Raw genomic sequence first — 21,210 nt, forward strand, 5'->3', positions numbered from 1 at the left:
TCCCAGGTATTTAGAAGGCTGAGGCAGGAGAATTGCTTGAGCCCAGAAGTTCGAGGCTCTAGTTGATATGATATTGAATTATTTTGAATAGAGACCATTATTAGTATGCTATAACTTCTTTGAAATTTTTTGAGACTTTATTATCTAGTTCTGAATTTTTTGCTTTAATACTCCCATTTAATTAAAAAATTAATTTATTTATTTACTTGTTTTTGAGATGGAGTCTTGTTCTGTCACCCAGGCTGGAGTGTAAGTGGTATCATCTTGGCTCACTGCAACCTCTGCTTCCCTGGTTCAAGTGATTCTCCTGCCTTAGCCTCCCAAGTAGCTGGGATTACAGGTGCCCACCACCAGATCCGGCTAATTCTTGTATTTTTAGTAGAGACAGGGTTTCACCATGTTGGTCAGGTTGGTCTTGAACTCCTGACCTCAGGTGATGCACCTGCCTTGGCTTCTCAAATTGCTGGGATTACAGGTGTGAGCCACCACACCTGGCCAGATAATTGTTAATATTCTTCTTTGGTACTACATGAAATCTTAACATGTATTACTTTCTTTAAGTTTAGATGCAGTGTGGAATCTGAAACCATATTAATGAAAGTTTCAACCTTTTATCTTGACCTTTGAATGGCTCTCTTACCTTTGTATATTTTTCTGCATAACAAATTATCCCCAAAATTTAGGGGACTAAAAAAATAACATATGTTATCTTGTGATTTCTGTGGGTCAGGAATTTGAGGAATTGCTTAGTTTGGCAGTTCTAACCTGAGGTCTCTCAAGAGGTTGCAGCATATATAGATATAGATATAGATATAGATACAGATATATATATATATATATATTGAGACAGAGTCTCACTCTGTTGCCCAGGCTGGAGTGCAGTGGTGCAATCTCAGCTCACTGCAAGCTCCGCCTCCTGGGTTCACGCAATTCTCCTGCCTCAGCCTCCCGAGTAGCTAGGACTACAAGCACCCACCACCACGCCCAGCTAATTTATTTTAGTACTTTTAGTAGAGACAGGGTTTCACTGTGTTAGCCAGGATAGTTTCGATCTCCTGATCTCGTGATCTGCCCACCTCGGCCTCCCAAAGTGCTGGGATTACAGGCGTAAGCCACTGCGCCCGGCCTCAGCTTATTTTTAATTAATTAATTAATTTATTTATTTGAGACAAAGTCTCACTCTGTCACCCAGGCTCTAGTGCAGTGGTGCCATCTTGGCTCACTGCAACCTCTGCCTTCCAGTTGCAAGTGATTCTTGTGCCTCAGTTTCCCGAGTAGCTGGGATTAAAGCTGTGTACCACCACACCTGGCTAATTTTTATATTTTTAGTAAAGAGGGGGTTTCACCACATTAGCCAGGGTGGTCTCCTCCTGACCTCAGGTGATCCGCCTGCCTTGCCTCCCAAAGTGCTGGGATTACATGTGTGAGCCACCACACCCGGCCAAGGTGCAGTTTAAATATTGGTTAAGACTGTAGTTATCTGAAGGCTTCACTGGGGCTGGAGGATCTGCTGGCATGATGGCTGTTGGCAGGAGGCTTTAGTTCCTTGCTATATGGACCACCTGTGCAGGTTTGGATCATAATCCTGAAAGACATAATCATATATTAGATAGAAACAGGGTCTCACTGTTTTGCCCAGGCCGGTCTCACTCCTGGCCTCAAGAGATCCTGCTTTGCCCTCCCAATGTGTTGGGATTACAGGTGTGAGCCACCACACCAGCCAAAAGACAGAATCTTGAATGCCTTGATTCTGAATGTTGAGACTCCAAAAAAATCAAAATCCCTAAAGTCTAAAATCCCTGACATCAAAGATCCTGAAAATCACAATCCCGAAAGATGAAAATCCCAAAAGCTAAATTCTGGAGAAGGAATTAGTGGATTTTCAGTTGTCCATAGGATAGTTGCATTATGTTAGTTACATGATGTTAGGTGGAACTATTGCTTTGTTATTGTCTTTATTTGGAAATTAAAAATGGTTTAAATAGGTGTATATGGGTGGCAAGCTGATCAAGGGTAGACTTAATTTTAGGTGTCAGTTTGACTGGTAAGGAATACCTCGAAACCTGTAAAGCACTATTTTGAGTGTGACTATCAGGATGTTTCCAGAGCAGATTACTGTGTGATTCCTAGTGCACTAGGTTGGGAAGATCTGCCCTCAATATTGGTGGGCACTATCCAATTGGCCCAGAAAGAACAAATACAGAAGACAATTTGGTCTCTTTGAGAGTTGGCACAGATTTTTCTTCTGCTGCCTTGGACATCAGAAACTTGACTGTATGAATGTGTGTTATCACAATGTTGACTTTTTTTTTTTTTTTTAAGACAGAGTCTCAGTCTGTTGCCAAGGCTGGAGTGCAGTGGTGCAATCTCAGCTCACTGCAATCTCCGCCTGCTGGGTTCAAGCGATTCTCATGCCTCAGTCTTCTGAGTAGCTGGGATTGCAGGCACCTGCCACCATGCCCGGCTAATTTTCGTTTTTTTTTTAGTAGAAATGGCGTTTCACCATGTTGGCTAGTTTCGAACCCCTGAGACCGGCAACAACGTTGATTTTGTGTGCATAAGCAGTGTACATGTATGTGACAACATTGAAACTTTTGAAACTTCCTCAATAAAGGAAGAGAGAGTCAGGTGTGGTGGCTCACGCCTGTAATCCTTGTACTTTGGAAGGTCGAGGAGGGCAGATCACCTGAGGTCAGGGGTTCAAGACCAGCCTGCTGCACTGCACTCCAGCCTGGGCTGGAGGCTGCTGTGAGCCGAGATGGCGCCACTGCACTTCAGCCTGTGTTGTGACAGAGCGAGATTCTGTCTCAAAAAAACAAAAAAAGAAAAAGAAAAAAGAAGAGATCTTCTCCTTATTACTCTTTTTTTTTTTTTTTTTTTTTTTGAGATAGAATTTCGTTCTTGTTGCCCTGGCTGGAGTACAATGGCAGGATCTTAGCTCACTGCAACCTCTGCCTCCTGGGTTCAAGCGATTCTCCTGCCTCAGCCTCCCGAGTAGCTGGGATTTACAGGTGCCCGCTACCAAGCCCAGCTAATTTTTGTATTTTTAGTAGAGACAGGGTTTTGCCATGTTGGCCAGGCTGGTCTTGAACTCCTGACCTCAGGTGATCCGCCTGCCTCGGCCTCCCAAAGTGCTGGGATTACAGGCATGAACCACTGAGCCCAGTGAGATATTCTTTTCATACATCTGCATTTGTGATAAAATTTCTCCCGATCTCCGGGCGCGGTGGCTAATGCCTGTAGTCCCAGCACTTTGGGAGGCTGAGGCGGGCTAATCACCTGAGGTCGGGAGTTCGAGACTAGCCTGAACAACATGGAGAAACCTTGTCTCTACTAAAAATACAAAATTAGCCGGACATGGTGGCACATGCCTGTAATCCCAGCTACTCAGGAGGCTGAGGCAGAAGAACTACTTGAACCTAGGAGGCAGAGGTTGCGGTGAGCCAAGATAGCGCCATTGCACCACTCCAGCCTGGGCGACAAGAGTGAAACTCCATCTCAAAAAAAAAAAAAAAAGTCTCTAGATCTTGGCTCTTTGGGTGACCGAATATGTGGTGGTGACCCATCAAAGTTTTTGACTGATCTCATCAAAGACTTAGATTATTCGTCATGGTATTTCAGATGACCGCAGTTATAAAGCTGGGTGCACACAATTACCAGCTGTAGTGATGTGTGTTTATATGTTTCCCATTTCGACCTATTTCTTTATGAGTATGGCTTGTCTGCTCATAACTGTTATGCCCATACAGCTGTTGTTAGTATATCTGAGTGTTTATACTTGCAAAAAAGTGAATGTTATTGTTGTCTATTTTATTGTGTAAAGTGGTTTATGAAGCCTTCTATTGTGTTTTTATATATTTCTCAAATAAATCCCCCTTAAAGACTTTTAAATGATTTTTTCCAGAATTGTATTTGTAGGATTTTGATCTTTTAGGATTTCAACATTCAGGATGATGGCATTCAGGATTGTGCCTTTTCGGATTCTGATTGACCCATAGGACTGCTGAGCGTCCTCACTGCTGGCTTCCCCTGGAGTAAATGATCTAAGACCAAGACAAGGTACAAACGGCAGTATCTTTTATGATCTAGCCTTGGAAACAACACACTGTTACTTCTGCCTCATTCTGTTGGACCTAGAGTACAAACATGATTCCAAGTGGGAAGGTCTGTAAACTAGTAAGTGAATTCCAGAAAGCAAGGATCACTGGGGCCATTTGGTGACTGGCTACCACAATAACCTTCCAGCTTATCTGAATGGAAAGTTGTAATGACTCTTGTGAACCTTATCTAAAAGGGTTTAACTTATCCCCTAACTTGGGAATGTGATATGCTGATGTTTATTCACTGTATGAGGAGTCCTCCATTTGTCCTATGTTCAAAGTCCATCAGAAACTCATATAATTAGACCATTTAAAAATGGGTTGAAATTTATCTTTTTGTTTGTTTGTTTTGTTTTGAGACAGAGTCTCGGTCTGTAGCCCAGGCTGGAGTTCGGTGGTGTGATCTCAGCTCACTGTAACCTCCGCCTCCCAGGTCCCGGTTAAGCAATTCTCCTGCCACAGCCTCCTGAGTAGCTGGGATTACAGGCGTGTGTACCATACCCAGCTAATTTTCATATTTTTAGTAGAGATGGGGTTTCACCATATTGACCAGGCTGGTCTTGAACTCCTGACCTCGTGATCCGCCCACCTTCGCTTCCCAAAGTGCTGGGATTACAGACATGAGCCACTGTGCCCGGCCTTTGTTGTTTTTTCTGTTGAGATGGAGTTTCACTCTTGTCACCCAGGCTGGAGTGCAATGGCGGGATCTCAGTTCACTGCAACCTCCACCTCCCAGGTTCAAGCAATTCTCTTGCCTCAGCCTCCCAAGTATCTGGGATTACCACGCCACCACCCCTGGCTAATTTTGTATTTTAGTAGAAATGGGGTTTCACCATGCTGGCCAGGCTGGTTTCGAACTCCTGACCTCAGGTGATCCACCTGCCTCAGCCTCCCAAAGTGCTGGGATTACAGGTGTGAGCCATCATGCCCAGTCCTGTTTTGTTTTTTTAAGTGGGTTGAAATTTAACAAAGGCATTCTTCAGTTCCATGGTGCAGAAATAGTCCTTGACAGGATTTTCTTTTAGTCTAATACGTAAGGGGATCAAGCAGTAGATCTGTGGGCTGTATGTCTTTTTTTTTTTTTTTTTTTTTTAAGACAGAGTCTTCTTCTGTCGCCCAGGCTGGAGTGCAGTGGCGCAATCTTGGCTCACTGCAAGCTCCACCTCCCAGGTTCACGCCATTCTCCTGCCTCAGCCTCCGGAATAGCTGGGACTACAGGCGACTGCCACAATGCCTGGCTAATGTTTTGTATTTTTAGTAGAGATAGGGTTTCACTGTGTTAGCCAGGATGGTCTCCATCTCCTGACCTCGTGATCTGCCCTCCTCGGCCTCCCAAAGTGCTGGGATTACAGGCATGAGCCACCGCGCCCAGCCAGCTCTATGTCTTTAAAGAGGGCACAGTTTATAATCATCATGAAGGGGTTTCAGAGACGTATGCCGCCGTGTGAAATCTCTATAGAATATCAAATGTTTGAGACAGGCAGGGTATGGCGGCTAACACCTGTAAACCCAGCACTTTGGGAAGCTGAGGTGGGTGGATCACTTAAGGTCAGGAGTTCGAGACCAGCCTGACCAACATGGTGAAACCCCGTCTCTACTAAATACAAAAAATTAGCTGGGTGTGCTGACACATGCCTATAATCCCAGTTACTCAGAGGCTGAGGCAGAATTGCTTGAACCCAGTAGGCGGAGGTTGCAGTGAGCCAAGATTGCGCCATTGCACTCCAGCCTGGGCAACAAGAGCAAAACTCCATCTCAAAAAATAATAAAAATAAAATAAAATATAATGTTCCATACTCATCTACTTTTTCATCTAGTCAAACACTAAGTCTGGGTTATTTTCATCCTTTGTGGAACATTACAACCATCTGCCAACTGGTTTTCTTGCTCCCAATCTCCCCTTCATTCACAGTTTCATCTATTCATCATCAGTTGGGTTCCTCCTGTGTGCCAGGTGCAATGTACAGATCAATGATGGGACCCGGCTCTCAATGAGCTGAGATGAACAGGGAAAACAGGTAAACCAACAACCCCAATATTGTGGTTGGCGTGTGCCATGCCACAAATATAACACCAGGTGCCACCAGAGTATAGAAGAGAACGATTAGGGACAGCTTTCAAAAAGAGAGAATGTTTGAGCCAAGTCTTACAGGATTAGTGCGAATTGGCTGGGAATTCAGCCCTGTGAGGTTTTCTCTGACCAAACTCTGATAATTTTTTTTTCTCTGAATGCAAATTTTCTGTATATATATTTTTGAGACAGGGTCTTGCTCTGTTGAGCAGGCTGGAGTGCAGTGGTATAGTCATGGCTCACTGCTGCCTCTACCTCCCACTCTCAGGCAATCCTCCACCTCAGCTTCCCAAGCAGCTGGGACTATAGCTGTGCTCCACCATGCCTTGCTAAGTAAAAAACAATTTTTTTTTCTAGGGAAAAGGTTTCACTATGTTGCCCAGGCTGGTCTCAAATTCCTGGGCTCAAGCAATCCTCCCACCTTGGCTTCCCAAACTGCTGGGATTACAGGCGTGAGGCACCATGCCTGGTCCCATATATATAGATATTTTTTTGAGACGGAATCTCGCTCTGTCACCTGGGCTGGAGTGCAGTGGTGCAATCTTGGCTCACTGCAAGCTCTGCCTTCCGGGCTCACGCCATCCTCCTGCCTCAGCCTCCAGAGTAGCTGGGACTACAGGCGCCCACCACCATACCCGGCTAATTTTTTTGTACTTTTAGTACAGACGAGGTTTCACCATGTTGGTCAGGCTGGTCTCAAACTCTTGACCTCAGGTAATCCGCCCGCCTCGGCCTCCCAGAGTGCTGGGATTATAGGCGTGAGCCACCGTGCCCGGCCCATTGTTTTTTAAAAGCAGACTTTAAGGCTCTTAAAATGCTATTCGCACATTTTAATAATTTTAATTCAAGGACAGAATTAAGTTTCAAGCTAACAAATGACTATATTAGGAAACTGAAACTCAGGCATAAATTTGCTAAATGTTTTTCCCTGCCACACATGTACAGTCATATCCCAAATACTATACTAAACAGATTGTTATGTAGCCTTTTTGAGACCAGCAGGGTTCTCATAGATTGCGATGCTATCTGTCCCCATTCAGGGAATCTGAGAAAGTCAGGTTTATTAACCCGTTGTAATGAAGTAGACTATACACCAGAGGACCAAAGGACAGTTTTTTTTTTTTTTTTTCTTTGTGTGTGTGTGTGTGTGTTGAGAGGGAGTTTTGCTCTTGTCCAGGCTGGAGTGCAGTGGCACGATCTTGGCTCACTGCAACCTCTGCTTCCCAGGTTCAAGTGATTCTCCTGCTTCAGCCTCCCTAGTAGCTGGGATAGCAGGCGCCTGTCACTATGCTTTGCTAATTTTTGTATTTTTAGTAGAGATGGGGTTTCACCATGTTGTCCAGGCTGGTCTGGAACTCCTGACCTCAAGTGATCCTCCTGCCTCAGCCTCCCAAAGTGCTGGGATTACAGTGTGAGTCACCACGCCTGGCCCCAAAGGACAGTTTATGTAGGATTTGGGTGAAGGGTGGAGATAAAATTTAAATGAAGCAGTGTTTTGACAACCTCAAAGCAAAACAGGGCTTGTCTAAAAGAATCAATATCAGGCTTGAACTGCAAAATGCCCTTAGAGTGTGGTTTCTTTGGAAACTGCAAAGTTTAGATGAGGAATGCTGTGTCCACAGATCCCCATTTGGAAGCCTTGGACTTGGGTTGTCAATAAAGGCTGCTTCTCTGTATTAAGGTGACTTAGAGTCACCTGGTCAAGAGTGGAATGTTTCATTCTTACTGATAGAATTTCAAACAGCAAAGTTTCTGATACTCTGTATTTCAGAGAACAAAGGCCTTCAGTAAGAGAGCAGTGGTCATTCAAAGAAGAAAATACTTTATAGCTGTAATGTGTCATTGGGAGAGATGCTGTCTTGTTAATTTTGTAGATGCTTTTATGTGTGTCTATTATCCTAACCTGGGCAGGGTGGATTTTTAACTCTCTCAGTCCTACCAAAGTTTTACTTTTTCATCAGTGCTCATGTTACAATAAAGCAGGATCTGTAGATGAAATCAAAGCTACCTGAGCGAAGCCTGTGGCTGGTTGGCCTCTGTTGCTGGCGTGGGCTGCTTGCCTTGCAGGGGTAATGGAATCATATGTAATGCTTACGTATCTGGGCTGTGAGCTTCTTGAGAGCTGTGCCTTTGAAAGATTCCATTTGTTCTACCAGTTCCTGGCACACACTCTTGAGACAACTCAGAAATGAGTCATCGGGGTTGCTCCCAAGTTTTTACTGATCTGCAACTCTCAACAGATCCAAGATGGGGGTAGTGAGTGCCACCTGTCTCCTGACCAACTTGTCCTCACAATCCCAAGGACTGCAAAAGCTACTGACTCCGGTTGTTGCTTGATTAGCAAATAATCATTTGCATATGTGTCAAAATCAGCTAACTTGAGTCTTCATGCAGAGCCTTAAGCCATGCTATGAGCTACTTGCAGAATCTCTGGCCCCACCTTCAAAAGCAAGGCCTCTCCTTTAGTGATGGAGGCGTGGCACTAATGCTTCCTCTTTGCACAGGCTCTGATGGGAAAATGTGATGATGCTCTTCCAGAACATTCTTAAATAACATGCCAACAGTTAAGCAGTTGTCATGAATTTCTCAACATTAGCACTTACAGAATCCAAAAGAAGCAGTCTCATGTTTAAATGAATTCCTAACATCTTAGACCACCTTGGTGTGTAATTCCTCTGTGTTGACATGGAAGTAGCTAACATGAATGACTTTAAAGACTCTCAAACGAAGTGGCTTTTCCTGTCTCTTGTTCTTGTGTTTTTGTTTGTTTTGTTTTTGAGACAGTTTCTCTCTGTTGCCCAGGCTGGAGTGCAGTCACCTGATCTTGGCTCACTGCAACATCTGCCTCCCAGGTTCAAGTGATTCTCCTGCCTCAGCCTCCCAAGTAGCTGGGATTACAGGTACCCACCACCATGCCCCAGCTAATTTTTGTATTTTTAGTTGAGATGGGGTTTCATCATGTTGGCCAGGTTGGTCTTGAACTCCTGACCTCAGGTGATCCACCTGCCTTGGCCTCCCAAAATGCTGGGATTACAGGCGTGAGACACTGCATCCAGCCAAACTTCATAATCTTTTAAGAAAGCTTACTAATTTGTGTTGGGCCGCATTCAAAGCCATCTTGGGCTGCATGTGGCCCAGGGACCACGGGTTGGACAAGCTTGCTGTATTCCCAAATAAATATGTTTTCTTTTAGAGAGCCTCAGCAGCTGGGTGAGGTGGCTTATGTCTGTAATCCCAGCACTTTTGGACACCGAAGTGGGTTGATTACTTAAGCTCAGGAGTTCAAGATGAGCCTGGGCAACATGGTAAAACTTCGTCTCTACAAAAAATACAAAAAAGTAGTGGGGAGTTGTGTGGTGGTGCACACCTATAGTCCCAGCTACTCCGGAGGCTGAGGTGAGAGGGCCATTTGAGTCCGGGATGTGGAGGTTGCAGTGAGCTGAAATCAAGTCACTGCATTCCAGCCTGGGCAACAGAGTGAAAACCTGTCTCAATTAAAAAAAGAGAGAGAGGCCGGGCGCGCTGGCTCACGCCTGTAATCCCAGCACTTTGGGAGGCCAAGGCGGGCGGATCACAAGGTCAGAAGATCGAGACCACGGTGAAACCCCGTCTCTACTAAAAATACAAAAAATTAGCTGGGCGCGGTTGCGGGCGCCTGTAGTCCCAGCTACTCGGGAAGCTGAGGCAGGAGAATGGCGGGAACCCGGGAGGCGGAGCTTGTAGTGAGCCGAGATCGCGCCACTGCACTCCAGCCAGGGAAACAGAGCGAGACTCCGTCTCAAAAAAAAAAAAAAAAAAAAAAAAAGAGAGAGCCTTTGTTATTTAGGTTGACAAAATAATTATCTTCATCCTTAGGTAATACAAAAAACTGCCCTTTATCATCACAGCTATCTTTTTTTTTGAGACAGAATCTCACTGTGTTGCTCAGGCTGGAGTATAGTAGCGTGATCTCAGCTCACTGCAACCTTCACCTCCTGGGTTCAAGCAATTCTCCTGCCTCAGCCTCCCAAGTAGCTGGGATTACAGGCATGTACCACCATGCCCAGCGAATTTTTGTATTTTTAGTAGAGATGCAGTTTTGCCGTGTTGGCCAGGCTGTCTTAAACTCCTGGCCTCAAGTGATCTGCCTGCCTTGGCCTCCCAAAGTGCTGGGATTACAGGCGTGAGCCAACGTGCCCAGCCTTTTTTTTTTTTTTTTTTTTTGAGACAGAGTCTCACTTTGTCGCCCAGACTGGAATGCAGTGGCACGATCTTGGCTCACTGCAACCTCTGCCTCCCAGGTTCAAGCAATTCTCCTGCCTCACCCTCCCGAGTAGCTGGGATTACAGGCCTGTGCCACCACACCTGGCTAATTTTTGTATTTTTAGTAGAGATGGTGTTTCACCATGTTGGCCAGCCTGGTCTTGAACTCCTGACTTCAAGTGATCTGTCCCTCTCTGGCTCCCAAAGTGCTGGGACTACGGGTGTGAGCCACTGTGCCCGGCCCATCACAACTATCTTAATTTTTTTTTTTTTTTTTTTTTTGAGACAGTCTCGCTCTGCTCTGTTGCCCAGGCTGGAGTGCAGTGGCGCAATCTTGGCTCACTGCAAGTTCCGCCTCCTGGGTTCACAGCATTCTCCTGCCTCAGCCTCCCAAGTAGCTGGGACTACAGGCACCCACCACCACGCCTGGCTAATTTTTTGTGTTTTTAGTACAGATGGGGTTTCACCGTGTTAGCCAGGATGGTCTTGATCTCCTGACCTCGTGATCTGCCTACCTCAGCCTCCCAAAGGGCTGGGATTGCAGGTGTGAGCCACCGTGCCTGCCTGTAAATTTTTAACATATAAACAATTATAAACATAAAATAGTACTAAAAAGCAACAAAACAGCATTTCTCTCCCCTAGACATGATCCTGTTGCTCAGGGGTATCTACTTCTAATTCACTTTTTTTTCTGGTATTCACTTTCTCTATCTAAATAATATGTTTATTTTATGGATTCTTGATTCATATTGCTTTAGTTAATTACATTTACTTTATATTATGGTCAGAAAGAAACCTAGAACTCTTCTCTACCCTGCCTTCAATATGACTATAGTACAGGCTTTCTTTTTTTTTTGAGACAGAGTTTTGCTCTTGTTGCCCAGACTGGAGTGCAATGGCATGATCTTGGCTCATTGCAATCTTCGCCTCCTGGGTTCAAGTGATTCTCCTGCCTCAGTCTCCCGGGTAGCTAGGATTACAGTCATGTGCCACCACACCCAGCAAATTTTGTATTTTTAGTACAGACGGGGTTTCGCCATGTTGACCAGGCTGGTCTCAAACTCCTCATCTCAAGGGATCCACTTGCCTCAGCCTCCCAAAGTGCTGGGATTACAGGTGTGAGCCACCATGCCCGGCAGTGCAGGCTTTCTTTTAAAAATTGATATCAAGTGATAACATTATGGGTCAACTAAGCGATGTAAATTGGTTACAATTCCTTTCTTTTATTTATTTATTTTTTTGAGATGGAGCCTTGCTCTGTTGCCCAGGCTGGAGTGCAATGGCATAATGTAGGCTCACTGCAGTCTCTGTCCTCTGGGTTCAAGTGATTCTCCTGCCTCAGCCTCCTGAATAGCTGAGATTACAGGTGCCTGCCACAACACCAGGCTAATTTTTTAATTTTTAGTAGAGACGGGGTTTCACTGTGTCAGCCAGGCTGGTCTCGAACTCCTGATCTCAAATGATCTGCCCACCTTGGCTTCCCAAAATGCTGGAATTACAGGTGTGAGCCACCGTGCCTAGGCTGAAACCTTTATATTTTTAACCCATGACTTTTCCCCTGTGATATCCAATGTAAATATAATATGACACTATTTTTAAAAATATGTGTATCAGAATAATTTTTTTCCGTTTCCTTTTTCTTCTTTCCTACACAACATGAATGTCATTTTTTTCAGTTTCTTGAATTTTATTGTGTGTTTACTATGAGCAAAAACATAGTTGATACTGTCAGAATAATTAATTTTATTCTTAATTACTTTGGGAAGCTGTATGCTTATTGTTCTGATGCTATTCTTGCTAAAACATTCTTAGAACTTTTCTTTTTTCTTTCTTTCTTTTTTTTCTGAGATGGAGTCTTGCTCTGTTGCCCAGGCTGGAGTGCAGTGGCTTCATCTCAGCTCACTGCAACCTCCACCTCCTGAGTTCAGGCAATTCTCCTGCCTCAGCCTGCCAAGTAGCTGGGATTACAGGGTCGTGCCACCATGCCTGCCTAATTTTTTTTTTTTTTTTAGTAGAGGCGGGGTTTCACCATGTTGGCCAGGCTGGTCTTGAACTCCTGACCTTGTGATCTGCCCGCCTCACCCTCCCAAAGTGCTGGGATTACAGGTGTGAGCCACTGCACCTGGCCATGAACTCTTCCTTCTTATTCAACAAGAGTTTGTTGAGCGTCTTTTTTGTTCCAGGCACTGTTCCAGGACATAAAGATAAAAAAGTCTAGGGCTTGTCATCCAGGAGCTCACTGAACGGTGGGTGCAACCCCTGGGTAGACTGTGACAATGCTGGTAGCAGGTGCTCTAGGGCAGGGGTGTGCTAGGGCCTGTGTCCTTGTTCAGGGAGAAGGGGGTGCTTGGGGCCTGAAGGAATTAACAAAGGCAGCATGAAGGAGACAGTGGAGCTAATCCTTAACAGATGAGCTGGAATTCACCAGAAGGACTCAGGCGCTTCCCAGCACAGGGAAGTGAGAAAGAGCGTGTTCCACAGAGAGGAGTCATAATTCAGTGTGCCTGGTGGGGAGAGGCCAGAGCAAAAGCATGAAGAACCTTGCCTATCCTACTGAGATGATGAAAAATCATAGAAAGGTTCTAGGAATATTCGCTCAGGCAGCAGTGAAGGAGGATTGGGTTAGAGGACAAGAGAGGAAGATGAGGTATGAGACTAATGCAGCTCATTGTACAACATGGATGTGGGGAGGCTCCGTGGGAGGTGCCTAAGGGGAACAGGCACACCTTCCCCACTGATTGCTAGAGGGAGTTGAAAAGCTGTTGTTTTTCAACAATATAGGTGCGGGTGGCTCACGCCTGTAATCCTAGCACTTTGGGAGGCTAAGGCAGGCGGATCACCTGAGGTCAGTAGTTTGAGACCAGTCTGGCAAATATGGCGAAACCCCGTCTGTACAAAAAATACAAAAATTAGCTGGGCGTGGTGGTGCATGCATGTTATCCCAGCTACTTGGGAGGCTGAGGCAGAAGAATCGCTTGCACCCAGGAGGCAGAGGTTGCAGTGAGCCGAGATCACGCCACTGCACTCCAGCCTGGGCAACAGAGCAAGACTGCGTCTCAAAAAGAAACAAAACAAAAACAAAAACCAATCAAACAAAAAAAGCTGTTGTAACTCTCAGAAATGTGTTAGAACTATCCGGGCCAGGTGCGGTGGCTCACGCCTGTAATCCCAGCACTTTGGGAGGCCGAGGCAGGCAGATCATGAGGTCAGGAGATCGAAACCATCCTGCCTAACATGGCAAAAACCCCGTTTCTACTAAAAATACAAAAAATTAGCCAGGCATGGTGGTGGGCGCTTGCAGTCCCAGCTACTTGGGAGGCTGAGGCAGGAGAATGGTGTGAACCCAGGAGGCAGAGTTTGCAGTGAGCCGAGATCCAGCCTGGTTGACTCCATCTCAAAAAAAAAAAAAAAAAAAAAAAGAAATGTGTTAGAACTCTCCAATATGGGAACTGTATATATATATATATATATATATATATATATATATACACACACACACACACACACACACACACACGGTTCCCATATACATATATATACATGGTGAAATATACATGTGTATACCATATATACATGGTGAAATATACATATATATACCATATATATGTTGAAATATAACTCACAGTTCCATGTGCTCTTGGAAAGCATTAACAATTAAACATTTTTCATCAAGGTAGAAAATGACAAACTAGTTTCCACCACCCTGCACCCAACCAAAATACAGGCTGCACCTTTGGCTCATCCAGGTGAGAACCAGTGGTTAACCTAAGATACGGCCTGGGAAGGAAAGGAGAGAGGTGGCCAGGACAGTGGAGTCATCCAATGGCTAGGGAATGATTACATATCTTGGTCAGTAATCTAAAGTGAAGGTAGAGGCAGAGGGAGGAGTCTAGGAGAATTCCTATACTTCTGGCTTGGTCACTAACTTTTGAAATTACCTTTTGAATTCCTGTATGGGCCAAGATCAGTTTCATGACTTTATCATGAAAAACATTTCATGACTTTTTTACGCATTCAAGAGAGTATGAACCAGTTTGGTAACCTACATGAATCACCAGAGTATTCTCTAATTGACTTTGGGATATTTATAAAAAAGGACCTACTTTCGAAGGATAAGGTTTGCCCCCAGTAAGAGAAAATGCCCATGCTTTGTCCCTTTTTTCAAAAAATGTTTTCTTCTGTCATGTGGAAATGGGAAAACATTTCTTAACTGGAAAAATTTAGTTAACTCAGCCTTTGACTTAGCCAATGGGCTTGCCATTCTGAAGAGGCCGGGACCTTTCGAGTCCTGGATGTCTCCTGCTCATGCAGTTTCCTTTGTCTGGAATGTCTCCACATGGCCCCCTCCTCCCATTTCCAACTTTAGGCTGGGGAATCCTACACACCCTTTGAGGCCCATGTTAAATGTCATCTCTTCTATCAGGCCTTCCTAACACCCAGACATTCCAGGCAGAAAAAATCCCTGCCTCTTCTGGACTGTTTTCCCTACTAGCCTGTGCATTCTTTTAATGGAGGCCCCTCATGCCCATCTCTGAGTTGCCATCATCAAACTCCTTGGATATAGCTTTTTTTTTTTTTTTTTTTTTTTTGAGACAGCATCTCACTCTACCCAGGCTGGAGTGCAGTGGTGTACTCATAGCTCACTGCAGCCTTGAATTCTTGGGCTCAAGTGACCCTCCTGCCTAAGCCTCTTTGGTAGCTAGGACCACAGGTGTAAGCCAACACACTTGGCTAAATTTAATTTAATTTAATTTAATTTAATTTAATTTAATTTATTTATTGCAACAGAGTCTCGCTCTTGTTGCCCAGGGTGGAAAGCAGTGGCGTGATCTTGACTCACTTCAACCTCTGCCTCCTGGGTTCAAGTGATTCTTCAGCCTTAGCTACTGGGTAGCTGGGATTACAGGTGCCCACAACCACACCCAGGCAATTTTTGTATTTTTAGAAAAGACAAGATTTCCCCATGTTGGGCAGGCTGGCCTCGTTCTCCTGACCTCTGGTGATCTGCCCTCCTCAGCCTCCCAAAGTGCTGGGATTACAGGCATGAGCCACCATGCCTGGCCCACACTTGGCTAAATTTTAAACATTTTTTTGTAGAGATGGGGTCCTGCTATGTTGTCCAGGCTGGCATTGAACTCTTGGCTTCTAGCGATCCTCCCATGTTGGTTTCCCAAAGTGCTGGGATTACAGCCATGAGCTGCCATGGCCCAACATACATGTAATTCCTTTGGTTAAGTTGTGGAGGATTTGGAAATATAGTAACTAACGTTCCATTTGTCTGAGAGGGTTGGAACCCAGAGGCCACTATTAGGAGGCTACGGGAAGGTGTCCAGCCTGGGGGCAGAACCTCTTAGCACCTGGCACCAGCAATAGGTAGCCATCAGGGAGCACTGAAATGAAGGTAGGGTGAGCTGGGGTTCAAAGCCAGGGTAACTGCCTCTGGAAGGCCTGGAAGGGCAAGGGATACAGGGACTAAGGCAGGAACTTGGCATGGAGTCAGGGGTGTGGGGAAGAGAAACGGCTATTGGGATGGTTTAGTTGAGGACTTAGGGACCAGAGATAAGGCATTATCCAAAATGTAAGGAAAAGGTTGGGTGCGTCCGCCAGGTGAGGTGGCTGACACCTGTAGTCCCAGCACTTTGGGGGGCTGAGGTGGGCGTATCACTTGAGCTCATGAGTTCGAGACCAGGCTGGCCAACAAAGTGAAACTCCATCTCTACTAAAAATACAAAAATTAGCTGGGCGTGGTGGTGTAGGCCTGTAGTCCCAGCTACTCGGGAGGGTGAGGCAGGAAAATTGCTTGAATCCGGGAGGTGGAGGTTGCAGTGAGGCAAGATCATGCCACTCCAGCCTGGATGACAGAGGACAGAGTGAGACTCTGTCTCAAAAGAAAAAAAAAAAAAAAAAAAAAAAAAAGGGCTGGGCGCGATGGCTCATGCCTGTAATCCCCACACTTTGGGAAGCAGAGGCTGGGGGATCACAAGTTCAAGAATTCAAGACCAGCCTGGCCAACATGGTGAAACCCTGTCTCTACTAAAAATACAAAAATTAGCTGGGCGTTGTGGTGGGCGCCTCTAACCAAGCCACTTGGGAGGATGAGGCAGGAGAATCGCTTGAACCCAGGAGGTGGAGGAGGTTGCAGTGAGCCAAGATCGTGCCATTGCACTCCAGCCTGGGCAACAAAGAGGGAAACCCCGTCTCAGGAAAAAAAAAAAAAAAAAAAATGGCTGAGCACGGTGGTTTATGCCTGTAATCCCAGCACTTTGGGACGCTGCGGCAGGCAGATCACTTGAGGCCAGGAGTTCAAGACCAGCCTGGCCAACATGGTGAAACCCCATCTCTACTAAAAACACAAAAAAATTTAGCTGGGCGTGGTGGCGCTTGCCTGTGACCCCAGCTTCTGGGGAGGCTAAGGCACAAGAATCACTTGAACCTGGGAGGCAGAGTTCCAGTGAGCCAAGATTGCACCACTGTACTCCAGCCTGGGTAACAGAGCAAGACTCTGTCTCAAAAAAAGAAAAAAAAAAAAAAAGGGGAAAAAAATCAAGTGATGGGTCAGGCGCCAGTGGCTCACACCTGTAATCCCAACACTTTGGGAGGCCGAGGCAGGCGGATCACGATGTCAAGAGATCGAGACCATCCTGGACAACATTGTGAAACCACAGCTCTACTAAAAATACAAAAATTAGCTGGGTATGGTGGCGAGTGCCTGTAGTCCCAGCTACTTGGGAGGCTGAGGCAGGAGAACCGCTTGAACCCGGGAGGCAGAGTTTGCAGTGAGCCGAGATCATGCCACTGCACTCCAGCCTGGGCAACAGTGCGAGACTCTGTTTCAGAAAAAAAAAAAAAACATCAAGTGATGAGCCAAATTGTTGGTGCAGACTGCTACTGTTACTACATTTTGGAAGAGCAGAGTATCATTAAATTCCATTAAATTTTTTTTTTTTTTTTGGTGAAAAGATATACATATTTAGAATTAGCCAGCTGGACTCAGTTTAGATGATCCCAATTTTTTTGGCAACATCCAAAACGTTGTAATCAGGAGCCAGTTGAACATATGCCTTCCCCTCTCCATCAGGCCCAATCAGGGTGTTGACGTTGGCCACATCAATGTCACAGACCTTCTTCACAGCCTGTTTGATCTGGTGCTTGTTGGCTTTAACATCCACTGTGAACACAAGTGTGGTGTTGTCTTCTATCTTCTTTATGGTGGACTCAATCATCTGCAGAAACTTGATGATGGCATAGTGGTCAAGCCTGTTTCTCCTGGGGGCGCTCTTCTGAGGATATGTGGGCTGCCTCGGGAATCACAGTGTCTTAGGCTGCTGGAAGGTGGGTGACGTGGATGTGGGTCTTCTTTTTCTGTGTAGATGTGAACACCTTTCAACATTGCCATCTTGGCCTTTAAAGCCTTCACTTTGGCTTCGGCTTTAGGAGGGACAGGCGCTTCCTTCTTGGCATTCAGCGCCATCTTGTGAAAAGGGCAAATTCCGTTAAATTTAAGAAGGAAAACTTAAGCTAAATCCAGAAGAACATGATTTATCATAATTTGGACACTTAGAGGCAAGTGGGAAAGAAATTCCAGGCATAAAGGTAGGAGCAAGCATGTGGTGTTTATGAATGGAGGAGCCTTTTGTGGATGTGGGGGCCACCAGCATTTGTGGGGACTCTAGTAACCAGGAGATTGCAGTCTGACGGTGGAGATCTTCAAAAGCACAAGATCTGGTTCCTACCAGATGTGAAAGAAAACAGGGGCCCTGGGCTGGGTGCGGTGGTTCACGCCTGTAATCCCAGCACTTGGGGAGGCCATGGCCGGTGGATCACTTGAGGTCAGGAGTTTGAAACAAGCCTGGCCAAAATGGTGAAACCCCGTCTCTACTAAAAATACAAAAATCAGCTGGGTGTGGTGGCATGTGCCTGTAATCCTAGCTACTCGGGAGGCTGAGGCAGGAGAATCAATTGAACCCAGGAGGTGAAGGTTGCAGTGAGCCGAGATCACACCACTGCACTCCAGCTTCGGTGACAGAGCAAGACTCTGTCTCAAAAAAAAAAAAAAAAAGAGACCAGCTGTGGTGGCTCACGCCTGTAATCCCAGCACTTTGGGAGGCCGAGGTGGGTGGATCACCTGAGGTCAGGGATTCAAGACCAGCCTGACCAATATGGAGAAACCCCGTCTCTGCTAAAAATATAAAATTAGCCAGGCGTGGTGGCTCATGCCTGTAATCGCAGCTACAGGGGAGGCTGAGACAGGAGTATCGCTTGAACCCTGGAGGCAGAGGTTGCGGTGAGCCAAGATCGCGCCATTGCACTCCAGCCTGGGCAACAAGAAAGAAACTCCATCTCAAAAAACAAAATAAATAAAATAAAAAATTTTAAAAAAAGAAAAGAAAAGAAAATAGGGGTCCTTATGCTTTGTGAGCAGAAGAATGATAAGGACAGCCACTTGTTAGGGAAGTGATATGAGCTGTTGATTGAAGCCTATAGATCCTGGAGTCCTGTAATTGCCAGAAAACTTTGATAATCAAATCAGAGCTGAAGGTGAGGTGGGAAAGGCCTGTGGCCAGGTTTTCAAACTAGCATCTAAGTCAGTTTGTGTGCTGGGGAGACTTGAAACCACCAGATAGATTCATGTCTTCCTTGGAACATCAGATTCACTTGGGAGATTTTGGGGGAAAATATATATTGAAACAATATATATTGAAAATACGAACCCCAAATATCTGAGACAGGTCCCAGCAATTTAGAAAGTTCATTTTTCCAAAGTTAAGGATATGTGGCAAGGCATGGTGGCTAATGCCTGTATTCCCAGCACTTTGGGAGGCCAAGGTAGGAGGATCACCTGAGGTCAGGAGTTCAAGACCAGCCTGACCAACATGGAGAACCCTGTCTCTACTAAAAAAACAAAAATTAGCTGGACGTAGTGGCACATTCCTGTAGTCCCAGCTACTCAGGAGGCTGAGGCAGGAGAATCACTTGAACCCAGGAGGTGGAGGTTGCAGTGAGCCGAGATGGTACCACTGTACTCCAGCCTGGGTGACAGAGCAAGACTCTGTCAAAAAAAAAAAAAAAAAAAAAAAAAGGATGCATGCCTGTTAGAAATACAAAAATTGTTGGAAATAGATAATCAGTGCTGCAAAGAAAAGTCAGCACAGAGACAAAAGATCTCTCAGCAAGGACATCTTTACTTGAAAGGGTGCTCAATTGCAGATGGAACAATGGCAAGAGCATACCTGAACAAAGGAAAAGCAGACATATTTATCGCTTACGCATTTGGGTCATGCTTACTGCTGTGTCCTGCATCCATTGGCTGGCGTGGGACCTCACAATCTTAAACTGATACCCGATTTGCTAATAACCTGAAACTTTCCTAAATAGATAAGTTCAAGGAAGAATAAAGAAGTTGCTTATGAAAGGTTTAAGGAAGCAACAACATTTCCAAATAAGGAAGGGGCATAGGCTGTGAGCTGGAACATGTCTGTGAGCATGTCCAACAGTTACACAGGATAGAGCCTAACAAAGAGTTATTAGCAGAAAGCAAGGAGGCTTGAAGAAAATCTTCAAAAGAAACTACTATTTCTAACACTTATTTTAATTTTTTTTTTTTTTTGAGACAGAGTCTCGCTCTGTCACCCAGGCTGTAGTGCAGTGGCACAATCTTGGCTCACTGCAAGCTCCGCCTCCTGGGTTCACACCATTCTCCTGCCTCACCCTCTCGAGTAGCTGGGACTACAGGTGCCCGCCACCACGCCCGGCTAATTTTTTCTATTTTTTAGTAGAGATGGAGTTTCACCGTGTTAGCCAAGATAGTCTTGATCTCCTGACCTCATGATCCGCCCGCCTTGGCCTCCGAAAATGCTGGGATTACAGGCGTGAGCCACCGTGCCCGGCCTCTAACACTTATGTTTTATTCTTTAACAAGAAGGGGAACTTTGAAGAAGAAACATTTTATACTTTCTACGATGCCCATGACACAGCCTCAGGAGGGCCTGACGACATGTGCCCAAGATGGTTGGAGCACAGCTTGGTTTTATACATTTTAGGGAGACATGAGACATCAATTAAGTATGTAAGATGAGCATTGGTTAGGTCCAGAAAGGCGGGATAACTCTAAGTGCTGAGTTATCTACCTATGACCTAGGAGGGGGCTTCCAGGTCATAGGTAGATAAGAGACAAACTGTTGCATTCTTTTGAGTTTCTGATGAGTCAAAGGAGGCAATCAAATACGCATTTATCTCAGTAAGCAGAGGGATGACTTTGAATAGAATGAGAGGCAGGTTTGCTTTAAGCCTAAGGTTAAGGTTTACCCTAAAAGTCAAGTTCCCAGCTTGACTTTAGCTTAGTGATTTTGGGGTCCCAAGACCATTTCGCAAAACTATATATATGTATATATAAAACTATAAATATAAAACTATATATAACTATAAATATAAAACTATATATAATTATATATAAAAAACTATATATATGTAAGTATATACCCCTATACCCAGCCAAGGCCTCAAGGGAAGGCTCTCTTCCTGCCTCATGGGGTACCTCAGTGAGCAGTAATGAGTAAGAGGGCCAGCTAAGGTATTCTTCGTGGGATTGATGGGGAGGTTAAGGAGACTTAGGACTTGTCACAGTGCTGAAGGTCAGGGGCTAGCACTGACTGGGGCAGCAGAACCAGGAAACCTCCCTCTATTTTGTGTTGACTTTTTTTTTAAGATGGAATTTCGCTTTAGTTGCCCAGACTGGAGTGTAATGGCGCAATCTTGGCTCACCATAAGCTCTGCCTTCTGGGTTCAAGCAATTCTCCT

The sequence above is a fragment of the Rhinopithecus roxellana genome, chromosome 5 (genome assembly GCF_007565055.1).
Source record: "Rhinopithecus roxellana isolate Shanxi Qingling chromosome 5, ASM756505v1, whole genome shotgun sequence".
Classification (NCBI taxonomy): domain Eukaryota; kingdom Metazoa; phylum Chordata; class Mammalia; order Primates; family Cercopithecidae; genus Rhinopithecus; species Rhinopithecus roxellana.